Source organism: Rhinolophus sinicus, linkage group LG04 (genome assembly GCF_036562045.2).
Source record: "Rhinolophus sinicus isolate RSC01 linkage group LG04, ASM3656204v1, whole genome shotgun sequence".
Taxonomy (NCBI): Eukaryota; Metazoa; Chordata; class Mammalia; order Chiroptera; family Rhinolophidae; genus Rhinolophus; species Rhinolophus sinicus.
The window spans coordinates 72331800-72356152 of NC_133754.1; the positions used below are offsets into that span (position 1 = coordinate 72331800).

A 24353-nucleotide genomic window follows, 5' to 3' on the forward strand; every position below is an offset into this window, starting at 1 on the left:
TGACTGAAGTATGGAAGATGTCCCAATGAGGAAAGACCAGTGGCAGGAAATTGCAGGGATGGATCTGAACTAGCACAACAGTGGTGAGATGGGAGACGAAAAGCCAGACGAAGCTTAGAAGGATCACCTCTGTGTCATGTGCACTGACTTTGGCACACAGTGAATGCCCAATACAAAACTGTTGAATTAAATTTTATTTTCAAAGACTATTTCACTTATATTAAGATTTTCAGAAGAAAGCTACAGCAGATAGTTATAAGAACGCTGCATAAATAGTCACATACTAGGTTATTAAAAAAGAACTTAAGCTTTTAGTATCAATTGTAAGAGTTTTATATTTTCTTTTTTTTTAATAAACTAATACATGAGTTTAGGATACTAATTCTGAGTGCACTAGGTGCTAAGAGATTTTTACCTATTCCAAACAACAAATAAAGGAGATATTCGAAGAACGAATAAGAGATCTAGGTTAAAATGAATAATGTATTAAGCATAGAGACAGATACTATTTAGTTTTATCATCCAAGGAAAAGTAATTCACTTCTTTCTAAAAACATAGAAACTTAGTTTTTATGTGAAAATACTACTCAACAATGAACACTATCAGAGAAACTTTGTTTAGACCAAGGCAAAACAATTGAAACTAGCTCAACAAATATACAGAGTGTGCCAAAAAAAAATGCACACATTTTAAGAAAGTAAAAAACTGTTATTAAAATTGTAATACTCAATATATACCGATAACAAAAGATAAATACAAGTCACGAGTATACATTTTTTTGGCACGCCTGGTATTATCACCCCTTCCCCCATTCAAGCCTACAATCACATAAGGTTTGTATTTGAAATATTTTTAAAACCTTGCGTTTCATTAATTAGAATATTGTTATAGGAATAATCAAGTATCCCCAAGTTTCCTAAAAGTATATAGATGCCCCATCTCAAAAAAAAAAAAAAAAAAACTATTACAAGACCATCAGCAGATAACAGAGAATGTACTCAAAACTGATATAAAACACGCTAGAAAAATGAAAGAATAATCCAAGGGAAAATATTTTTGCACTAATAAGTAAAGATTAAACAATTAGCCGACATTCTGTTTAAACCTCATGAGTAAGTAAAGTTTGATAAGCCTCAGGTTTCATTTTAGTGAGAATTGGCATCTGAAAACTAACTTAATCAGTTAATAATACAGTATGGTCAGTCAGTCTCAGGTAATTCACAGTATGCAATTAAAATCTTTCAGGCAGATAGAGTTGGGCCCTAGATAATTATAAGGGCAACACCACTGAAGAAAAGTTCCCAGCTAAAGTCGGCTATAAGATTCAACACAAAGCCAATTAATTTGACCTACTGAGGTTCAAGAATTCTGATTCCTGGACTTTACTCCAAAGATTTTCTGCCTTAAGAATTTCCTAAAACCTCAAAACCAGCATATGAAAGGCCCTACACATTCACAAACTCTTAAAACTTCATTCCTGAAAGCTTAGTAATTTTACTAAAATGTTAACATTTTACAACTGTGTTTCAGTACATCCTACATTCTTTAAATATACAATAAAACAGCAGAAATAAAGCTGTGTTTACCCAATCCTCATTTTTTGTTGCTTAACTAAATTACCAAATTGCCAGGTTAAAGATGCCCAGAGCATTTTAAATCATGAATATGCAAATAGTTCGTTTTCTTCCAACCCTCCTTCCCAATCTGCCTCATTCACTTACTCTTTCTTCTCTCTCTCTCACATACAAGCACATGCATACATACACATATGTGCAGGCAGAGCTATAACCAAAAAATAAAATAAAATAATATAACAAGGACCTAGAAACTTCAGATGACACATAAAGTTCATATCGAGTAATTTCCTATACACTCCACGCTATTGCAGATGTAACCATAAAGTGACCATGCTCAGTTGTAACAATATCTTAAATTTTCACCCATTGCCTAATGAGATTTTGTATTTGACAAGTTAAGCTCAAAACGAAGCACCACATTTAACTCTCTTCCTCTCCAAAAAGTAGGTAAAAGTGCATTTACATTTGTTCTTAATAATCTTTGCAATTTCACGCATTCTAGAATTTATCTAGAAGTAGGGGTACTTCAATATTATAAATATCACAAAATGTAAAGTGGTGAAAAGTAGATAAGATTTTAAAAGCAGCTTATTTCAAAAGTATCACTTCTAAAACTTCAATCGACTCTGTTAAGTGTTTTTGCTGAATTTAAACATCTCAAATCAATTATGTCAAGGTAACTTACATTCCTCAGAATATCAAAATCAACAGCTGTAAAAATAAGCAAGAGAAGTAGTATTCAAGTTATTCAAGTTATCAAGTCAAAAAAAAAATTGCTTTTGGTTGTGCCTGAGAGACTGTCTTTTCATACAGCAATGCAGAAACTACCAGACTGAAAGAAATCAGAACACTAGACCATAAAATGAATCCTCTCAGGAGACCACAGTTATTCAAAGACCAGCTCCGCCTTGCAGCAGTAATACAGCTGAGTGTAATGACTTTTTTCTCCAAACTAAGGAATTTTCCTTGGTCTCTCTGCCAACAAAACATCAGAGTTTTCTGAGGCTTATGAGGCAGAAAACTCATATGCAGATGTTTCTTGGTTATACTGTACATCACTTACAGTAAAACTCAAAACAAAACAAAGTGAAGAGTTCTGTAAAGTAAGCAACTTACTGGTCTATCCAGACCATCTCTGAAAACAGGAGGGACTTCTGTTCCTCTGATTAAATCAGCATTCACTGTTACTAGGGAACTGCTTCTGGATTAAAGAAACCAGAATATTCCAGTGATTTCAATAATAAAAAATTTTTTAAATGGTTTCAAAGGAAACATGTTAAGTATTCATCTACATCATAATTGGAACTCAGATTTAAGATATAATCTTTATTAATCTATCTACAATTTTACTTCATTTCCTATACTAATAAATTCTTAGGAGTTTTATATCCTTTAAATTTAGGAAGTCATAAGTACTCAGAAATTCACAAATTAATAAGTAATATATGTGTAAGAGAAAGTTCTAGAAAGGTAAGAACCATTACAATGATTCACCCCCACCCCCTCAGGTGGAAGTGGGGTACAAAGGATCTCTCACATTATAAATTTGCTTCCTACATTTCTACTGTTATTTAAATATTTATAATTACTTTTGGAATCTTATTTAAATACCAAAATATTAAAAATACTTTATGCTCCAATGAAATAAGACACATTCTTCATGGACTGTACTTTTTTGATCAACATTTCTTTCCTTGAAACTGAAATTGAAAGATCTGGAAATCATTTATTCAGAATCTTGTGCCTGCTATCTGCTCAAAATAGTCAATGTAGGCCCTAAATGCATGGGACTTTCAAATTCCCACAACAGTTTGTCCAAGTCAGACACCTGAAATCCATGCCAAAAAGTTTTGCCTGCAGGCAGTCTACACATGAAGTCATACACTTCTCCTGAAATAAAGCACGACTCAAAGATAATTTTACTATTTTTCTGTTAAGAGGGCCCATTCACAGAAGAGGGACTGACAACACTGGTGACTGATTCATCTTCCAGTGCTTGAAGTATCCAGAGTTCATTGAATTCAACCTTCTTATTCTATATGTGAAAAAACTGTGGTCTAGAGAGTATAAATTGATTTCAATCACCACCTGTACTGTACAACTCTAGGAGTCACCGTCACACTATATTCTATGGAAAAGAAATCCCAGGGGTACCATTTACATGCAAGATGGTAATGGGGCCCCTACAGTTGTGCAATGTAGCAGCCCTGATGACTCCAAGTTCATGCAACTATTTAGAAACAGAACCAGGATTAGAAACTCATCCCCAGCCCCTTTGGCTTAGCACCATGTGGCTTCATAAAAACATGGCAGGGCGGTCGGGGAGGGATTCAAACAGTAAAGGTGAACTTAAGATAAAAATCCAAATGTTTATCCTCTTTCACGATATGCATTTGACCCCTCATGAACGATATGACTACCACAGACTAATCCTGCATTAAGAACATCAACTACACTGAAAGGAAAGCCTGCAGAAACTAGAGACAAGCCTACAGAACAAAACAACTTTAAGAAAATATAAAGATGTCCTACACCAATGTAACACTCAATCAACAGTCTGTGTCCCAACGCTATAGGTGAGAACAAGAGTAAATATTTCACTTGTAGTACCCAAATCTGAATCCCTATTGCTCTCTACCTCCCACTGACTACACCACAAAGGAGACAAATGCAGGGATTCATAATCACAACGGTCATGTGCATTTGCTAAAACAAAATTATCTGGTCCTGTTTCCTAGTAGAAGGGACCAGCTTCGTTCGTATTGATGTCATACCACGGAATCACTTCCAGCTACAATCACTGATGCCAGTTAAGATAAGAAACCAGTACATTCAGTTGTCTACAGGCTCTCAAAACATATTCAATTTTTCTACAAAGAGAAACTAGGCCAAAAGTTAATGCCATTATGTCCAACGTTTTTTGTAACCCAGTATCACTCAGTGATATGGAAGGCACTACATAAAAACATTTCTGGTCACTACTTAGTAAATAAGCAGAGAAGCTCTTCCAAGTTCTGAAACAAACAAACAAACAACAACAAAAACAGAGGAATGAGAGGTAAGGAGAAACAAAATGGACACAGGTCTTTGAAAGAGTAGTGGCATAAAAACTTCATGAAGATTATATAACAAGACTAATCAATCCATGTAAGAGAATCGAAGAGATTAAATCTCCCCAGACATGTTCATACAAAGACAGACCACCTGCTATGAACTGAATCATCCTTCCAGCTTTCCACGCATGTGCAACAAGCATGCACACACAACTTTATTCTCCTTTCACCTGGTGGTTTGAAAAGTTAACTGAGGCTGAGAAATTATTTCTCTTTATGCACTGAGACACCAGTGAGGATGCAAGAGACAAAAGCATACAGTAAAACAGAAAGAATAGGAATCAGAGCCCCTCCAAAAAAAACAATAATAAATACCTCTGGAAATTCATGTCTCTGAACCAAACTTTTAAAACAGTTTGTGCTGCCTCAGATCACCAAATCCAAGTGCAGCAGTGAGAGAAGAGTCTGAAAAAGTCTAATATTAGCCACAGTCACTAGAGGCTGCCTGGAGGTGCTCTGGGGCTGCTGGAAGCAACTGAGAAAGCCCCATGTTTGCATCAGTGGTCCTCAGGCACCAAGACAAACTTAGGGTAAGATGCTGCACTTTGATGTAGCACCAAAACCCGGAAGGGACTTCCCAGGAAGACTTCTCTCACATATCCCTCATCACTTCTGCTTTTGTCAACCAGCATGCAGACATCACACCTACACACACATGTATCAACAGCTAGCATTTCCAAGGTGGAAATGCAAGCTCAAAGCACACAATAGATACGTGGGTCTCAGATGCAAAGCTGCACATTCAAAGCCTATGTCGTTACCCACTCTGCAGCCCCTGCACACACCCTCCTCCTCCTCCACCTCCATGCTCCTAATTACACAACCTTCAGTTACACTGCTGGTACAGGCAAGCCCCTACTTACAAGCAGGTTATCTTCCAAAGTTCATTTGGAAATTTATTTTAAGGCAAAACTAATATTCTTAGAGCAATGCTATGAATGATGATTAGGTTGCCAGGCTGGCCCCCAAACAGAAACCCATTTAGTCCATAAGGCAAACACTACTATGTTCAGGAAGACCTACCAATCTATTAACATATGTATGAAGACCAAGAAGCTGAACATGAGTTAGGGTATTATTTCAATGGGGAAAAAATGCACTCCAAGTCAGAAAAAAGAGAATCGAAGAAGTTACTTTTTCTACTTGACTCTGGCTACCAACAGATACAATGGAATATTATTCAGCCATAAAAAGAAATGATAGTCTGATAAATGCTACAAATAGATGAACCTTGAAAACATGCTAAATGAAATAAACCAGACACAAAAGGACACATATGGTATGATGCCTCCTATATGAGGTACCAAGTACAGGTAAATTCATAGCGATATAAACTAGAATGGAGTTTACCAGGAACTAGTGGGAAAGCTGAATGGGAAATTATTCTTTAAAGCATTTAAAGTTTCTGTTTGAGATGATGAAAAATTCTGGAACTAGATAGTGGTAATGACTACACAACACTGTGAATGTACTTAATGCCGCTGAATTGTATACTCAAAAATGGTTAAAAATGGCAATTTTGTGTTATGCATATTTTATCACAGGAGAAAAAAAAAGGTATGACTACAAACTAAATGAGCTAGAGCTAATGGTTTAACTACATTGCTACCTCAAATTTCCCAATTTACAGGAGCAAAATCCTGTACTACGTATCTTAGAACTTCGAGCTGCCTCATGAATATCTGAGATCTCAGATGCTAAATCCACAGATGGAAAGGGTCTACACTATAGCACTCATTGCTGACCATTGTGGAACTCCACAGCGGCCAGGCAGAAGCTCTTCTGAGCCAGACAGTCACACAGAAAAAACCCACTTGTACATATGAACACATACCTTAAGTGTGGAAGTTTTGTTGCTAAAATCTTCATTTAAAATCTCACTCTATCAATATAAGAGTCATAAAACAAATAAATGGTATCACAGAAGAGTCAACTTATGATAGTAACCAGGACACATTTGCTGACAAAGATTTTTAGACAAGGCAATTTAAGATTAAGAAGGCCGCACTGAGACGAACAGCCTCATCCATGGCCAACAGACACAGGACAAGTCCCAGGAGAGCCCAGGTGTAGACTCCAGGTGAAGCAGCCTGGCCAGCCTACTCCAGCTGGGGCCCAAAATGCAAAGTGAGCACAAAATGCACAACCCAACTGAATCACACATCTTAGGAAAAGGCTTCCAGGCAGGCGTTTCACAGTTCACTTCAAGTGCTTAAGCTCCTATTGGTGCCCCACAAAACCACTCAGAGCCAGTGTTGATATTATTTCCAGAAACATTATCAACTACCTCTACATAGAACACTCCCTCTCAAGGCCCATGTAATAAGAAACCCCTTCTCCAGGGTTAAATTTCGACTTGATTGCGTGGTTCCAAGAATAAGAGCTGTCTAATAAACTTCCTCGTAGTATTTACAGAAGTCTCAGGCATAAACTTTTACGTTATGTAAGCATTCAATAAAGTAAGCGTTCAATAAACATTGGCTGCCAATCAGAATTTTTTAGCTATCCATTAAACATCGCTTACAGAGGATGAATCAAAATTAATAAATGGTAAACAACCATTTGTAATATCTAAACACAAATATAAAAAAGTAAAAGAAAAAAACAAAACAGATAAATATAAAAAATAGGTATGTGTAATACTCCCCTGACACCCTTCTCTTTTAAGAGTAACTGTCTTTTGGAAAGCAGTGTCAAGTCATAAAAACACATTTCATGTACTCTTACTTTAAATGGAAAACGCTGAGTGTGGGCTCAGTTCACAACAACGCCCTTTCTCTGAGAACAGCCCCTTTTACTCCCAGAAGTGGGCCCCACACTACATGAGCTAGCCCTGGTGAAGACACCTACCTCAGATGGGGTCAGATTTTCTCTCCCCAGCGTTTGGATTTACAACAGCTAGTCAGGCACACTGTGATCATGGAACTCCCTGGAACTGAAAAACATAAATCCAAGCCCCTGTGGAGCTAGCCTCCTGCCTCCAAGCATCCAGAAGCACAGGAAGTAAGTGTCTACAGGGAGACATATGCTACCAATGTTCCAACAGAAGCAGAAATGGAAAACAATGAGGGGACTGACTGACCTGACTTGGTTTCTGGTAACTTCCTTGACATTGAGTTCTAAGAAATATTCCACACTCTTATAATAGTTACCCATTTTTTTTTGCCCCAGTTAGCTGGGTTATCTATTACTTTCAATTAAAAGTCGTAAGTAAACTTTTGCCAAGGATTTATCATAGGAAAGACTTTAGAGGTTTTTTAGCTTACTTTTTACACCTATGATGACTGAGCAACAACCTAAATATTAATATGGGACTGAGTTTAAAAATTGCAATAGAGTAACTCAATGAAATACAACCATTTAAAAACTGTGCCGTTTACACAACTGTGGTTATACAACTGTGGTGGTTATACAACTGTGTTTGCCAAAATTCAATTAGGAAAAATGTCTGTGTGTTTCATCATTACAACGACATAAAATACAAAGAAAAAGGACATAAGAAAAGGAAAACAGTAGACCTACATGGGGGTATAGGGCTGTGGGTGATTGATGCTGTGTTCATCCTGTTGGTGCTATTAATTAAAACCAGGAAGAAAAATGTAACAATTGCCCAAAATGAGAAATAACACAAATGTCCATCACTGGTAGATGAATAAAAAAATTGCAGTTCATCCATTTAAAGAAATACCACTCAGCAATGAAAAGGTAGGCCACCGACACAACAATAGCGAGGCATCTTGAACACATATGCTGAGTGAAAGACGCCAGACACAAAAGACACATAATTCCACCTACATACTATCCGGAAAGGCAAAACGAGGAGGACAGGACTCAGAACAGTGTTTGCCTGGAGTGGAGGCAGAGGACTGAAGATGGCACAAGGAAACTTTTCGAGATGATGAAAAGTTTTGTTTATTTATAATTGTAGCTGGTGTTATACAACTGTGTTTGCCAAAATTCAATGAACTGTCCACCTAAAATAGGAAAAATGTTACTATGTGCAAATTCCACCACAATAAACCTGATTTAAAATTAAAGACAAGGAAGAGGATGGCCGTTGGACAGGAGTCCACCATCCTCCCAGAATGCCAGCATTTTAAATAAACCTGCTTTTCTTTCAAAACATAAAAAATAAAATAAAAATAACAAAGAAGACACCAAGTTTGGAAAACAATCCAAAGCTAGGAGGAGGCACTGCTAAGACGTGTTTTCAAACACTGGGTGACATTCAGTCATCCCATGTATCAGGTACCCAGCAGATGCCAAACACGGTGTGAGGTGTGAACGTGGAGTGCACAAAATACACAAAGAATAACACAACTATGCAAACACCAATTGTAGTCAGTGAAGAACAGGGTGGCACTCTGATTGCCATCATGGGAGTAGAGGGGTTACTAGCAAGTCATGTGTTTAGCTAAAACTTGAATAAGTAGCAGATTAAGAAGCAAAGAACGGAAAGGTTTTAAGTGTAATATTTTATCAACAGTCAATAGTAACCCAACTGTTTAAATAGATGAAGTGTGGTAATATTTTAGTATTCTGATATACTGTGGAATGGGACCTCCCAAGTAGGCATCCACGCAAATGAAGGTCTTAAAACAGCAGTATGGACAGTGGCCAGAAGATGTAAAGAAGTATTTTGAACTTTAGGGAACCTCAAAGAGTATTACTGTTCCTATAACCATTCCCAATACTTCAAAAATGATTAACAGAAGGTATGCATTTCCCTGAAATGAGGTTGCCTGAGGGCCACTAAATGTTCTGGTATTTCAAAGCAATTTATTATACTTCTTTTTACTTTTGGCTGAATTTACCAAGGTTTCCACAAGCTTCTCAGAGATTCTAAAGGGTCACACACATGTGTGTACATACACACACACACACACACACACACTTACTTATCAAAAAGTGAACTTAAGTGTTCCTGTTTGGTAAACAAAAGTCTTCACTCCACAGGCGCAGCTCAGAGATACTACAGGTTTGGTTCCAGACCACCGCAATAAAGTGAGTCACATGATTTTTTTTGTTTCCCAGTGCATATAAAAGTTCTGCTTACATTTTACTATCGCCTATTAAGTGTGCAATAGCATTATATCCAAAAAATGTACGTACCTCAATTTTAAAATACTTTATAGCTAAAACATGCAAACCGTCATCTGAGCCTTCAGCAAGTCATAATCTTTTTGCTGGTGGAGGGACTTGCCTCAATGTTGACGGCTATTGACTGATGGGGGTGGTGGCTGCTGAAAGCTGGAGTGGCTGTGGCAGTTTCTTAAAATAAGACAACAATCAAATCTGCCTCTACAATTGACTCTTCCTTTCAGGAACGATTTGTGTGTGACATAGGATGCTGTTTGATAGCTTTTTACCCACAGTAGAACTTCTTTCAAAACTGGAGCCAATCATCTCAAACCAAGTTTATGTAATATTAGAAATCCTTTGCTGTCATTTCAACAATCTTCACAGCATCTTAATTAGGAGTAGACTTCATCTCAAGAAACCACTTTCTTTGCTCATCCACAAGAAGCAACTCCTCGTGAGTTAACCTTTTATCATGAGAATGCAAGCACTACTCTCTCCTTATCCTCCTTAACTCACAAGCTGCTCCTTCTCAAATGCTTTTGCTGAGTCTTCTCTGAGCAGCCTCTAAATGTTGAGGGTAAGCAAGGCAGGGCTCGGGCTCAGCCTTTAAACCCTTCTTTTCCTACACTCATATCTTATTTTAAATACATTCTGTTTGGTAACAACTCCCACAAGGATAACTCTAGCCCTGACGCTTCCCTAAAGCTCCAGATTTGAATACCCAACTGTCAATTCAACATCTTCATTTGTCTTGCCTATCTAACAGGCATCTTAAATTTCACCTGTCTAAAAGAGAACTGCAGGCTTGCAGACCCCCACCAGCTTCCTCCTTGCTCCAGCGCGCCTTACTCTCAGTGAAAGATACCACTATGCATCCAAGTTGATCATGCAAAAAAAAAAAAAAAAAAGAAATCAGCCTTGATTCCCCTTTTCCTGTCACCCCAATAGTAACTCCAATAGGTGCTGCTGCTTCAAAATACATTCCAAATGCAACCATTTCCCACCTTCACTATCATTTCAACTCAAAGCCACCATTAGCCCCTTTCCTCCTTACAGTACATTCTTCACATTGCAACCAGAATGATCCTTCTGAATTGTAACTCATGCAAATCTCCTCTCAAAGCCGCCTATGGTCTCTCATCACACGGTAACATAAAAAAATATACTCAGTGGCCTGGAACAATTGGCAACAGATTAGCCTTTGTGCTACGGTGACAAGAAATATGTTCAAAGGCAAGGGAGTCCTCCCTGCCATCCCCAAATCAGATGATATTACTTAAACCTCAAAGTCAACTCTGAGAGGCAGAGGGAGAATCTCTGAAAATCGATAACCACCCATTCCTAAATAAATGAGTGTTCAAACAAAAGTAATCTGGTTTCACCTTAAATAGAAAAAAATAAGTCTCTAAACAAATATTAAGTTTGACTGTGTTATACCCAATCAAAAAACAACTACCATTCTGAGATTATTTTGTATCTCAATTTCAGACTGAAGTTTCTTCTAGCTCATATGTCTTCAACATAAAAGATGCACCATATGTATCCAAAGAGTCATTAGTAAGTGTGTTACATAATTCCCCGCAGAAATTTCAACTTTAAATGTATAGGTCTTTGTTTAAATGACCTGTTGTCTGCAAGTTTTCAAACAATGCTTCACTTTGTGTTTCCCAGGCAGTATAGGAAACAAGGTATGCTACTGTTTCCATTCCTCAAACACACTGGGACTAACATTAAATACAAAATATTTTCTTGCAAATTAGAAACATCTAGAAATATAGTCCACTAAATCTAGCCTCATAAAAAGAATAACCTCTGGGCCGGCCCGGTGGCTCAGGCGGTTGGAGCTCCGTGCTCCTGACTCCAAGGGCTGCCGCTTCAATTCCCACATGGTCCAGTGGGCTTTCGACCACAAGGTTGCCAGTTCAATTCCTGGAGTCCCACGGGGGATGGTGGGCTCTGCCCCCTGCAACTAAGATTGAACACGGCACCTTGAGCTGAGCTGCCTCCCAGATGGCTCAGTTGGTTGGAGGGTGTCCTCTCAACCACAAGGTTGCTGGTTCGACTCCTGCAAGGGATGGTGGTCTGTGCCCCCTGCAACTAGCAATGGTGACTGGACCTGGAGCTGGGCTGCACCCTCCACAACTAAGATTGAAAGGACAACAACTTGAGGCTGAACAGCATCCTCCATGACTGAGATTGAAAGGACAACAACTTGACTTGGGAAAAAAAAAAAAAAAAAAGTCCTGGAAGCACACACTGTTCCCCAATAAAGTCCTGTTCCCCTCCCCCAATAAAATCTTTAAAAAAACAAAAGAAACAAAAGAATAACCTCCAATGTTTACTTTACTAAAAGTTTCTAGCATTTTTTTGTTTTTGTTTTTTAAGTCAATCACTAAAACTTTTTACCTCCTCCTACACAAGGCAGGAAGAAAACACTATGCCCTACTCTTTTCACACCTGCCTCTCCACAGGACTGCCTCCTTAAGGGATCCTCATCAGGCAGCAGGAAGGCAACAGGGCTCTGTGCTATTTAGGCCCTCCTCCTAAACGGGGACGATTTTTAGGCCTTCGGCCACTCTGATTTCTAACTTGGCCCTAGATTATCATGAGTCAATTTTTAGAAAGAAACCCTTCCGAAGTCAGGCAAGACCCAGTAGGATTAGCAACACTGCTAACCCAGTGAGAAGCCCCTGAGGGCTGTAGAGAAGAATGCCCTCCAAGGATAGTGGGGTCATGACCTTCATAGCCCAAACCACCCACTGCCCTCAGTTTGGAGCAGCCCAAGGCTGGGCTCCCATTGCAATGTGTCAACCCATACTGCCTGTAATTTAATCAGGTTAAAAAAGAAAAGGAAAAAACAATATCAAAGATGAAAGAGATTTCCCAATCTTATGAGAATTTTAACCCATGTACCAGAAAATATGAAACAACTCAGTGACAAGATTTTCTTTCCTGAAATGTTATGCTCAGGAGGAACACTGAGATTTAAGATTTGTGTGACAGCCTTGGGAAGAGGTAGATATTGATAAAAATATTCAAAGAAAATTTTAGTCACCTTTCAAAAAAAAGAAGAGCATCCCAAGAAATGTAGTAAGTTAACTATCCCCTTGTGCTATTTATAAATATAACCATAAACTACAACATCTGTAATTGGAACAAACCTACCAGAAACCCTAAATATATCAGATGTTAAAACTCTACACCATTTACTACTACACCTCAGTAAAAGACAACTATAGTAACATGAGTTTCAACTTAAACGTTTGGTTGATTTTTCCATCTCACTACAACGAAGCGTAAGAACCTCAAACGAGGTTTGAATATTTTAACAACTGAAATTTTATGGGAGAGCACATCCAAAAAATAGAGGGAAAAATACATTTATACTATTTCATCCATGCCTTTCCTTCAAGGACATCATGACATATCAAAATTATATCTTGTCTGAGCCCACAAGTTTATAGAGTCAAAAATACTTGCTATCCAGTTTATTACTAATAACAGTAAATGAAGACCTCATGAAAATGTTAAGGACAACACATTGGCCCTAGTATTTAGAAGACAGTCTGGCTCGACTCAGAACTGTAGGTCAAGGAATACTGAACATTCACTCACTGGTCCTGGCTGTGGCAGTGAGCATCTGTTTATTGGGAGTCTCCGGCCCTGAAGGTGAGTACACCTCTACCTGTCAGGTATCCTCCCCTCCATCTACTCCAGAGTTCAAGGATGGCTAAATGCAGGAGTGTGCCAAGAGAACAAAAGAACACAACATGGACCTCAGGAAGCAAGAAATCCAACAAAGTCCCCTCCCTTACTCTCATAAGCAGAACAAAATCTCATTGCTCCAAAACTGGCTACTTTTTGTACTTCTCAGATGTGAGTGTAGGAAGAGGGAGCCTATGAGATCTTAGAATCTGTCCTCAATAGACTTAGAGAAATGGATGGTGCATTTTTTTTTTAGCGAGAGAAAAAAGACATTTAATATGCATATTGTTGTGCTATGTAGAAGAATCTGGAAATTCACAAGTTCGGCTTTGTTTAGCTTTATATTTCTAAGGTAAACATATTTAATGCAAAGTCTTTAGCTCCATGAAAATGGTCCAAGTCTGGCTCCTAATTGTTTGAAGGCCCGAGAGAGCCTTTAAACTCATTGGTATATGAAAATCAATCACAACAGAAAACTCTAAATAATTACCCTCAGCGATAAATTCTCAATAGAAACAATTCAGTAATTTGTTGGCTCCACCCTTAACAGCAATCTGCAGCTTAGTTCTGGCCAACAAATTCCACGCTGACTGAGGCCAGGACCATGGCTCCCATTCTCACAGATCTGTGGACCCTGATGGCATGACAGGCTGACTCAGGGCTTTCAGGCAGAGATGGACGCAATGAAGACATGACCTTAAAAATGAGAGAGAAATATTCTACTCATGCTCACTCAGTTAATATTTGTAGAATTCAATAGCGCCACTATTTAAAATGAATAATTCCAGCATCCCCCTCATGCCTTTCTCCAAATGATTTCAACCCCTGTAAAAAGTATTTTAATCATAAGTTAAAGGAAATAGCATCTCTCTTCTTGAATACTAACTTCCTAGTTTAGACATTCCTAGTAAATGCATGATGCTAGTGTGCTTTAATGTAATCCATATTTACAGTTGAGAATAATGCTATTCCCTGTCATTACACAAACAGAAGACATTTTAGTTAGCAATAAAAACCTTACCAATTTTCTCACAACTATTCTCTTAATATTAGAAACTTTAAAAAAAAAAAAAAGAATCCTTATATTGATTTTTATTATATTCAGAGCCTCCAATTAGATACAAAAGGAGGAACTCACACAATAGCTTTAGTCCCACAGAAGCTAAGTGGCTGCAGAACTGGAGCTGGTTACTTCATGCACCACCCCACTAGGTCACTTATCCCTGCTATAAAGGGACCTTTTACTACAAGAGCTTGCATTCACTCAACAAACATTCATGAGCCGCCTACCATGTGCCAGCTATTCTGCTAGGGACAGAAGACAGCCCCTGTCATCAAGGAACCTTCAAAGAGCATACAGTGCAGTGAAGAAAACAAGAAAGTAAATAATTACAAAAACTGTAAAAGTAGAAGCAACCAGAGCCTAAGGGACTAAGAGGATGCATTCCACTCCTGAGGATATGAAGAGAACGGTTAAATGTAGCTCCCTGAAAAGGATGAAGCTTGAGCAGCATATAGGGAACAGGCAGTGGGTACTTCTCAGCCGTTTAGATTTTAGGGACTAATAACATGTCCCCTGCAAAAAACTGGAGACAAAACATGGGAAAGCCAGCTTTTAATTTTCCACAAAGAACACTTCACACAAAATACATTTTTACTATTGCCAGTGCGTTATAAAAGGACATTTTTTAACACAAAAAGGGAGTACAAAACTGCAGAATAAAGAACATTCTTTCAGTTTAGATTATATATTTAGCCTGATGACATGTTAGTACGGTTGTTTTTTTATTTTGTTTTTTCCATTTCCCTGTGTGATGGTAAACATTTTGTCACCAAGCCCCCCTGGTTCATAGATCCCCATTTGGAATCTCTGAGCTAGGGGAAAAGGATAGCCAGGGACAGAGAAAGCGAAGCCAGAGAAGGGAGGTGCTAGATGGGACATGGAGGGCAGTTTCCCAGCTCTCCGGGAAGATCAAAGACGAGGACCAGAGAGAAAGACACACACAAAAGGAAGTGCTGAGAGGGCCAGTGGACCAGAAAAGGCCTGGAACAGATCAAAGAAGAGACAGTGTATACTGATCCGGCCACTGGAAGCCACAAGAGAGACCACAGAAACCAGCACACACGTAGACAGAGCCATCTAAAGACCCATCTTGAGGAGCTGCCTCAGCAGAGGCCAAGACATCTGGAAGGCATCACCTGGACCAGACAACCCTCACCCACTGCCTGAAACTATGGTGCTATAAAGCTCCTCCAGGACCCTGGTTCCAACTCAGATGTGGGCGTGCAGCAAAGGGAGGAAAACAACCCTTAAGAGGAGAGAGCAGCCCTGGCTAGGAAGTTTGAATTGACCAAATTTAAATCCTGAAGTTAGGTCATCTGTTTAATAACCAGCACTTAAACACACTGTGGAATTAGCTCATCTTCAGGAATACAGGAGGCACGCACAAAATAATTCAGCCCAGGCCAGAACACATCATCACAGTTCTCTGGATTACTTAAGAGCTCACCCACCTCACACCAACTCATACTGTTTCACATATATTTCAGAAAGCAAATTAAAATAGAATTTTTTTTTTTTTTTTTTTTTTTACGATATTACTTTCCTGATAAAGTTGACAAGTATTGTGGAGGGAGGCTGACCTAATGCTGTACAACTATCTGAGGCTTCTGAATGTCAGAAGGACTAGTGAGAGAAAAAAGGTGTGTCAACAATGTTCAGTGCATCAAGGGACTGACAAGTGGGGACTGTCCCTCTCTGACACATTGTCAACCCCTACTTGTCCAGCCACAGTTAGAGTGTGAGGCCAGGATGGGGCAGCAGGCAGCTACGTCTTCCATGGATAAAGATAACAAAGTCAGCACACAGCACTTCAAAGTCCATGAAAGTGTTCTCACTGAAGTCATCCTCCCACCTGACAGCCAATGGGACAGACAGGTCCCATGACAATCACTTCCTCCTATCATGCCTCCCCTTTTAGAGATGTCCGACTTGATGTGTCCAGAAATTCAGCACCTTGTCCAAGAAATAGAGTAAACAAATAGCAATGGACATTAAATCCAATTCATGTGTGATCTTGACCTCCTTTTCATCCTCCTTCCCACAGGAATAAAAGAAACTAATTTGGGGTAGCTCTATATAGCGATAGACCCACAGCTGCATAGACATGAGGGCATGTGTTATTTGTGGAGAGCTCCCAGTTACTCAGCTACTGGGTTACCTACGTTGGGCAAGCCAAAAGTAATCTTAGATGCCATTTCCTCATCTGCAAAAACTGATATAACAACAATCCATCTCATAGGGTTGTTTTAAGAATTAAAAGTGGGCCAGCCCGGTGGCTCAGGTGGTTAGAGCGCTGTGCTCCTAAGGCCAAGGTCGCTGCTATGAGCAGCCGACCAACGACTGGCAACCGACTGCCTCAGCCAGGGTTGCAGGGAGACCACAAGGCTCCTAATACCAGCATGGGCCAGGGAGCTGTGTCCTACACAACTAGACTGAGAAACCACGGCTTGAACCGGAGTGTGGGGGGGGGGGGGAGTTGAAGAAGGAGGGGGGTGAAAGAAATTTTGGAAACTCTTTAACTCACAATTATTAGTTGCTAATAGCAACAACTTCGTGAAACAAGCTTTATTATTATCCTCACTTTACTTAATGACCAAAGCTCAGCAACTTCTTCATAGGGTCAAGGGAAATTTCTGGGGTGATGGACATGTACTATATCTTGACTGGTATGTTGGTTATATGGATGTGTATTTGTCAAAACTCATAATTGTACACTCAAGCTAGGTGCATTTCATGGTACTTAATTGTATCTAATTTTTTTTTTATAGATCCTGTGGTCAGTAAACAGCAGTATATATTCCAGAATCATCCATTAATACACATTGGAATCTATAGATGTTTTACTTGGCTCTTGTTCTGTAATCCACCTTCCAACTAATTCCTTCCCACCCAATATAAAAACGTAGAATGTTGACTATACCTACTAACCACAATTTTTGTCTAATCTCACAGACATCAAACATGCCCTACTTATGCAGAATTTTATGTTTTACTGTTACCTCTAGAATACAGAAGGTGCCAAAAAAATGTATATACATTTTAACAAAGGAAAAAAAATGTATAAAAATTATAATACAATGAACGACGCTAGCATTCATTTTATTAACGCCATCTTTTGAACAAACATTACACTACACATTGCTACTGTAATTCAATTCAACTTCGAAAAGTAATACATAGATAACGTCTCTTAAAATGTGTACATTTTTTGGCAACCCCGATATAGTCACCTAGAGCCCCCTAAAGGAGTTGGTCTCTGGCCTTGACCTTGTAGGGTATTATACCCACAGACCTAAACAATCACCTTGTAAAGTAGGTCAGGACCACACACCAGATGTCTATAATCCCAAACCAATAGATACCTGAAAATGTAAAATATTATCTCTCAGTCTAAGTCAGCATTCCTTCAACATTTTTTGAGCAACTAAGTATAAAGGATGTAATATTCTATGGATTCCTGATATAGGTAAACAAAATTAAATTCTTACTCCTGTGGCTATTACCTCGTATTGTAGATAATTTTCAGAATTCCATCAAAAGGTAAGCTTTTTCATGAAAATCAGTAAAAAGTGTAAGATCAGAGCAATACGACTAAATCCCAGGATAGCACTGAGCCAACACAGGACAGACTGTCCCTATAAAAGTAAAGAAATAAAACCAAACCACCATTTACATGCAGTGCTTATCAAGGACCACCACCTAAGACTGTATAGCTAAGCTAATAAAATAATTTGATGTAAAGATTCTGCATTCTGTTTGTTTCTAAATTATGTACAGCTAGTTAAAGAAATTACCCAAAGGGCAGCACAGGCTGTTTGGGAGAAATGTGGGTAGACTGAATATGCAGGGCAGAGTTTAAAACTAAAATAAAATCTTTTCCTGAAAGCGTTAAATGACCATGAACAACTCCGTTTATAATCTTTTAGCCAGTTGCCTTATCTCTTCAAAGTTCACTTGGCTAAAAGGAAATAATTTTCCATTAGAGCGATGCCAAGACCAATTGAAAAATGCCATGTTGTGTGTGTGTGTGTGTGTGTGTGTGTGTGTGTGTAGTTACGCAAGTTGGCACCTCACACTGTACCTCCCAACCTTCACTAAACATCAACTTCCTATGCCCTTTACTTGAAAATGATTACCTACGTTAGGTTTTCCACTGGCAAATAAAAGTTCCTTAACAAAGGTCAATGTATGTTCACACCTAACTCACAGAAGCAGCCCAAAGGAAGAGCTAATCTAAGTAAAGGCACTTTTCAAGTCCTAACACTGTCCATTCCTTAGAAGTCTCTTTGGTAATACAGAACTGTTGACTTCAGGGCTAGAAACCACGACTGATACCCAGGATGTAACCGGTTTTATGGGACATTCTCTTCCCAGCTCTGATTGATACCAGCCCTCATCTCCTAGTTAAATTTCTACTGGGATTAGCTCCATTTACCCATGCAGCTTTAAGTAATGTAATGGGATTCAAAATTTCTATAGAAAAGAAAATGTTCAGAAAAAACAGTCATCCCTATTCAACATACATAACCTTGGATCGCTATCTGTAAAATGGATGAATTTTACAGTGTTTTATTATTGTACAATCCAATGATTCAAATGATTGTTCTGATGGATTTTGTTTGATTCTTCTTGAAAGAAGTCTGAAAACTATAAAATCTCATAGAAATGTACTATATCGTTGTAATGATATGTAACTCTCAATTTTCCATTCGTCTACTAATTTAATGGCTTACAAGATTTAACATTCTGTTTTACGTTCTGTGGTTAGAAAATAGAATAACAACTCATAATTCTAAGCTACGTTATCTGAAATGTTACGTATCCAAACTACTGCATGTCTTTGATCTCATTTCAGCACTAATGTGAAGAAAATCCTAGCAACAGCAATTTATTACTTCTTATAGAATTAAAAGTAAAGTAACAGTATCACACTGGGAGTGGGGAATGGAGCAAGAGGGAAGAAGACTTGAGTCCTTGTCCTGGTTCCATAACTTAACTCACCGTAATATAAAACACCTACCCAACCAGGTCCAGTCCTCAGTTTCTTCATATACTGTGTTTCCCCCGAAAATAAGACCTAGCCAGACCATCAGCTCTAATGCGTCTTCTGGAGCAAAAATTAACATAAGACCCACTATAATATAATATCAACTGCTACTGGTACCAACCAATTCTATCTAAGGAAGAAGGAAAGTTATCATACTGGGATAACCATTCCCCACTCCCAGTATGATACTGGGCTCTTGCGCCTGGAATTTAATTCCCAACAGAGAGCACCAACAGATCCAAGCAACAACTCTGACAAAGGTGAGTGGAAGAAATGAAATGAAATTTCCTGTCCATGAATCGGAAAAGGGTTAAAACAAGAAACAAAGGAAGGTTATTAGCACTTATTCACTACTATATACCTGACATTGTGGTAGAATAACCCCAGGAGAGAGGTGTTATCTGCACGGTTCTCATGAGATGATGGGTACGAAGGCAAGGATGTAACTTACCCAAAATCACGCGGCCTAACGTAGGTGGCCACGTCTAACTTTGGTCTAACTGAAGTCTGTGCACTCTCCTGAATTCCTGTACCCAACGTTCTGGATTCCAGTAACATTTTTTGCAATTCTATAACAAAGTATGTCTCCAAAGTTTCATCAGTGACGTCAGGGTGAGAAAAATCTAGCAAAATGTTGACATGTCTCCATTTTATTACTCCAATTTTAATAAAAACAGGAGGAAAGAGAGGAAAAAAGCAATACCCTGCCCTGTAGGCTTCTACTTATACCATATAAGTAGAAAGTAATTTTCATTTGATTAGGTACCTATAAGGTTATAAATGTTACATATTTAGCACATGATGTAACCAAGATTTTTCTACCAAAATAGTCATATCTGCGATATAAAATCATTTCAAGTTTTTCATAACAAGAGAAATGCAGGCTTTTCATAGCTCCATTCCTTTTTCATTGATTAGACTCACTCTTCTTATCTGGGAATTAAAATGAATTAGTAAATCCCTCTGCATAGTTGTCATGAATATCTCCATAAAGCACCATCAGAAATTTTTAAGTATTAAACAAAAAATGTAATACTTAAGAGTATTAAATCAAATCCAATAATCAGCAATTCTAGTGAACCACCAAAAAGTTTCCCAGAAATGCAAAACTACTCTGAAACACAAATCTTATTAATATAATAAGAGAAAGAACAATCCCAGACTGAAAATTCATCTCAATTCCTCTTTAAAATGTAAATACGTGTTTCTCTAAACAAGGAACAGCCCAAGTCTCCCTACTGATAAGAAATTGTCAACTTGTGACTGTCTGCACAAATGGAGAAGGTCACCAATTCTCACAAGTGGAATTAATTCTGTACAAGTATTGGCACATGGGCATATGCCAGGTGTCTGGAGAATGGCACTTTATTAAAACACAGAATTATAACTGAGAAGGAATAAGAATTGTACACCTTCCAGCTCTGTGTTCGCCGAACTCCTAACAGCAGTCTTTCAGAGACACAAGGCCACACTGAGCAGCCTCCCTCTCTTCTGCTTGCTGCGGATTTCACAGTGGATGAGGGGGCTGGGCACAAGGAGAGGACAAGGAGGGAAAATCGAGAAAAGCAATAAGGAAACTAACAGCTCTGGCTTAAAAGACCTTCTAGTAGCTGTGACTAATTGAAAAAGGAATTTCAAACTCCCATGCCATCAGAGCTCTTGATTTATTCCAGGCTACATCTGGTACAAATAATTCTAAAAGTGCAAATGCACCCAGCATCACAAGGTTTAGACCCTATTCTCAAGAAACAAGATGTAACCAAAAGCTATTGGAAAAGGTCACTTAAAAGATTATCCAGAGAAAGTAAGTGAAACCACAGACAGTAGTGCTAAGTATCTTGCCTGTCAACTCTTTTGGTGAGAAGGGAAAGAGAAAGGTGATCAAGGATCAGGAGTACATAACCAAAAATGTCCAAACAGCCTCAGGTTTACAAAATTTGGTCGAGGCAGTGACAGACTCCCTGACGTATGGCACAACGTTAACGACGTGGGAGACTATTTCTAGCAACTTAAACATGTCCAAAACTGTACTTTTCACAATGGCTGAGGCTCTTCTGACTGACTGCCCTGAGAACCATGTCTATTTGCACGGTGTTTGGCCCATGGAAAACGCTCAATACATGGTTTGAGGCTGATGAAAATCCAACTTAAGATTCTAACAGCAAGGATTTTTACTCATGTCTTTTACTGACCACTCAACATGAAAATATAATCCTAACTATACATTATTGTATATATGACTTGGTTCTACTTACAGGGTCTAGATTGAGGATCTAATAAAACAAGTACATTTTTCTTAGTGGAAAATTTTATCTTACCCTTTGTAACCTATTTCCCATTTCTCCAATCTTTCTCTCTCATTAACTAGTAGGACTTCCACAATCCTCCCTTGAATGACCTTCTATTGGGGTAGGTTAGTAGAAATGTGCAAACATGGTTCAGTTCTGTAATTTACCTAAGAATGAGATGACTGGGGAATAATAGTTTACTGTATAATAAAATATAGACTTTTTATAGCTGAACGTGACACACAGAGGCTGGGGGAAGGGGTTGAGCCCACGTTTGAATGGCATCTTAGACTGCTTCTACCTATACTGGCTTCTATTCCATGAAGCTAGCCAAGTGAGCTATGTGTTAAAAGGGCAGTTTCAACTTGATATCATTCATTGTTAACAATCATCAAAACTACGAGATAAACATAAGCGAGAACTTATTTGTCACTGACCACTGTTAAACACCTATGTTCAGAACTCCTTATCTGAAATGAGGTCAAGAAATATTGACTTTTCTTTCCAAACTGGTATATATGTAAATAATGCCAGAGTTAAATTTTACCAAGTTTCCAATGCAGAAAAAGTATAGAAGCAAGCTAACATTAAGTCAAGACTCAATGAACACTGCCATAAACTATATTTTAAGCTATACGCTTATTTACCCAAGAATATATATTTACACCTCTCCTTCCTGCTCTCCTGATAAGTGTGACTCTCTCCCAGAGGAAATCCTTTCTCAACGACAACAGAGGATACAAAATGTCTTAAAATGTTTTAGTTAATTGTAGATCAGGGTAATTACGATTGATTGGCCTTCAAGCCTAAACACTCATTTTCTTTTCTTTGCAGTGAGCTTAACTATAAACTGACAAGGTACAAATATGTAAAAGTATTTAAAAGAATAATCATAAGGTAATGTAATGGCTTTACAACCATCTTCTCATGGCACCTTACCTGGAAGACTGACGTGTTGTTCCCAGCTTTGTTCCCCGTCTTCGCTCTTCCTCTCGCTGTGTGCACACAATGGAGACTGGCCAGGCCTGCCCTGCCGCTCAGCACAATTCTTACTGAAACATGAAATCAGTACAATTTCAGACAAAATTACACTACCTGGAAGTCATTTCCTTGCCACTCCTTTGCCCTTTCCTGCTAGTCTGAGAAACTTACAACCTGTACTTGCACTTCATCTTTCACTGGCCCAAAACAATATAGATATTCACCCCTACTCAAGAAGTAAACATATTTCCTCAAGGGAAACTTTAAGTGACTGAAACGCTCTTCGTTTTATAGCTTCAAAACGAAATAAAACTCCTAGGTTAGAATGAAATTAGGATGTGTGACTTTTCTTACTTTTACTCACCAAAGTAATGTGCGCATAAAAACATTCATTGATTTAGATCTGGGCCTCTTAGCAAGAGTTAAATACAGTTTATCTTTAAGTAAATAAATACATTTTCATTTCTCTTCAACATGGGGCTAAACTGAAGGTTAAGGAAAATCTATTAGCTTTAACGAACAAAAATAAGGTTTTAGAATCAAAGATTTATACGCAAATAAATATGTACTTCTGAAGTGCTTGAAAGCTATTTACTTTAGTAGAACACCTCTAGATTCAAGCTTGTTTACACTCCAAATTTGCTGAACAAACCCTTTCTTACTTGATTGTGTAACAGCCATCCGAGCAATCACAAGTTGCAAATTAACTGAGAGTGTATGAAAATGAAATTTTATGGTTATGTATCTATCTGCATAGTGAAGATTAGCATCCAAATCTCTCATCCTCAAAGTGGGGGAAAGAAATCTTTTTTATCTTCAGCCAAATGAACAAGAAAATGTCATGCATTAACATCATGAATTACCGCCCACAGAAAGGAGTAATAACCACTGATTTCAAAGAATATTGAGGTCATTTAAAAAAATAACTATCATCAGGGCAACCTTTCATAAAACTTGATTCAGAAATACAGTTTTAGAAGCAGTAGCTGAGAATCAGACTCAGTTCCTAGTTATACTGGACTGCCACAAGCCAAGGATGGGGAACCCTCGTCAAAGCTGGCTTTATTAAACCAAATTTCAGGTTGGCTAAAGCCATAATATATCATCTAATGCCTTTTTCTTTTCTTTCTTTTTTTTTCCAAACAGAAAAAAATATATATAGGGTGGAGTCACTCATCCTCAGTCACTCCTCTGAGGGCCAAAAGACACAACTGCCCAAGCACCTGGCAGCTGAGGTCAGGTGGGGTCTCCTCCATTGCTTCAATAGAAAGTCTGGGCCTGTTACCTAGTGCCCCCACACACCGCACACCCTCATCCTCCCCATTCAGGTATGGTCGGTCCCCTGGCTTATTCTTAGGCTCTGAAAGATGGAGAGTGAAAGCAAAGGGACTCAGGCGCTGAAGGAGAGCACTCTCAGCGAGGCCTCTACAAGTCTTCAGGGTATACGTAAGCGTCCGTAGCATGGAAAGATAACTCAAGTTTGGGGAATCAGTCAG

General features: G+C 38.5%; 1 protein-coding gene across 3 annotated transcripts in view; it reads right to left on the reverse strand.

The window, feature by feature from the left end:
- MTUS1 (microtubule associated scaffold protein 1) overlaps positions 1-24353 on the reverse strand; it is a 140515-nt gene that overhangs the window by 112955 nt on the left and 3207 nt on the right. For all 3 annotated transcript variants that reach the window (XM_019737997.2, XM_019737995.2, XM_074329730.1), the window contains exon 2: positions 22816-22928. The gene's annotated coding sequence lies outside the window, so the exon portion shown is untranslated. The remainder of the gene's footprint in view (positions 1-22815; positions 22929-24353) is intronic.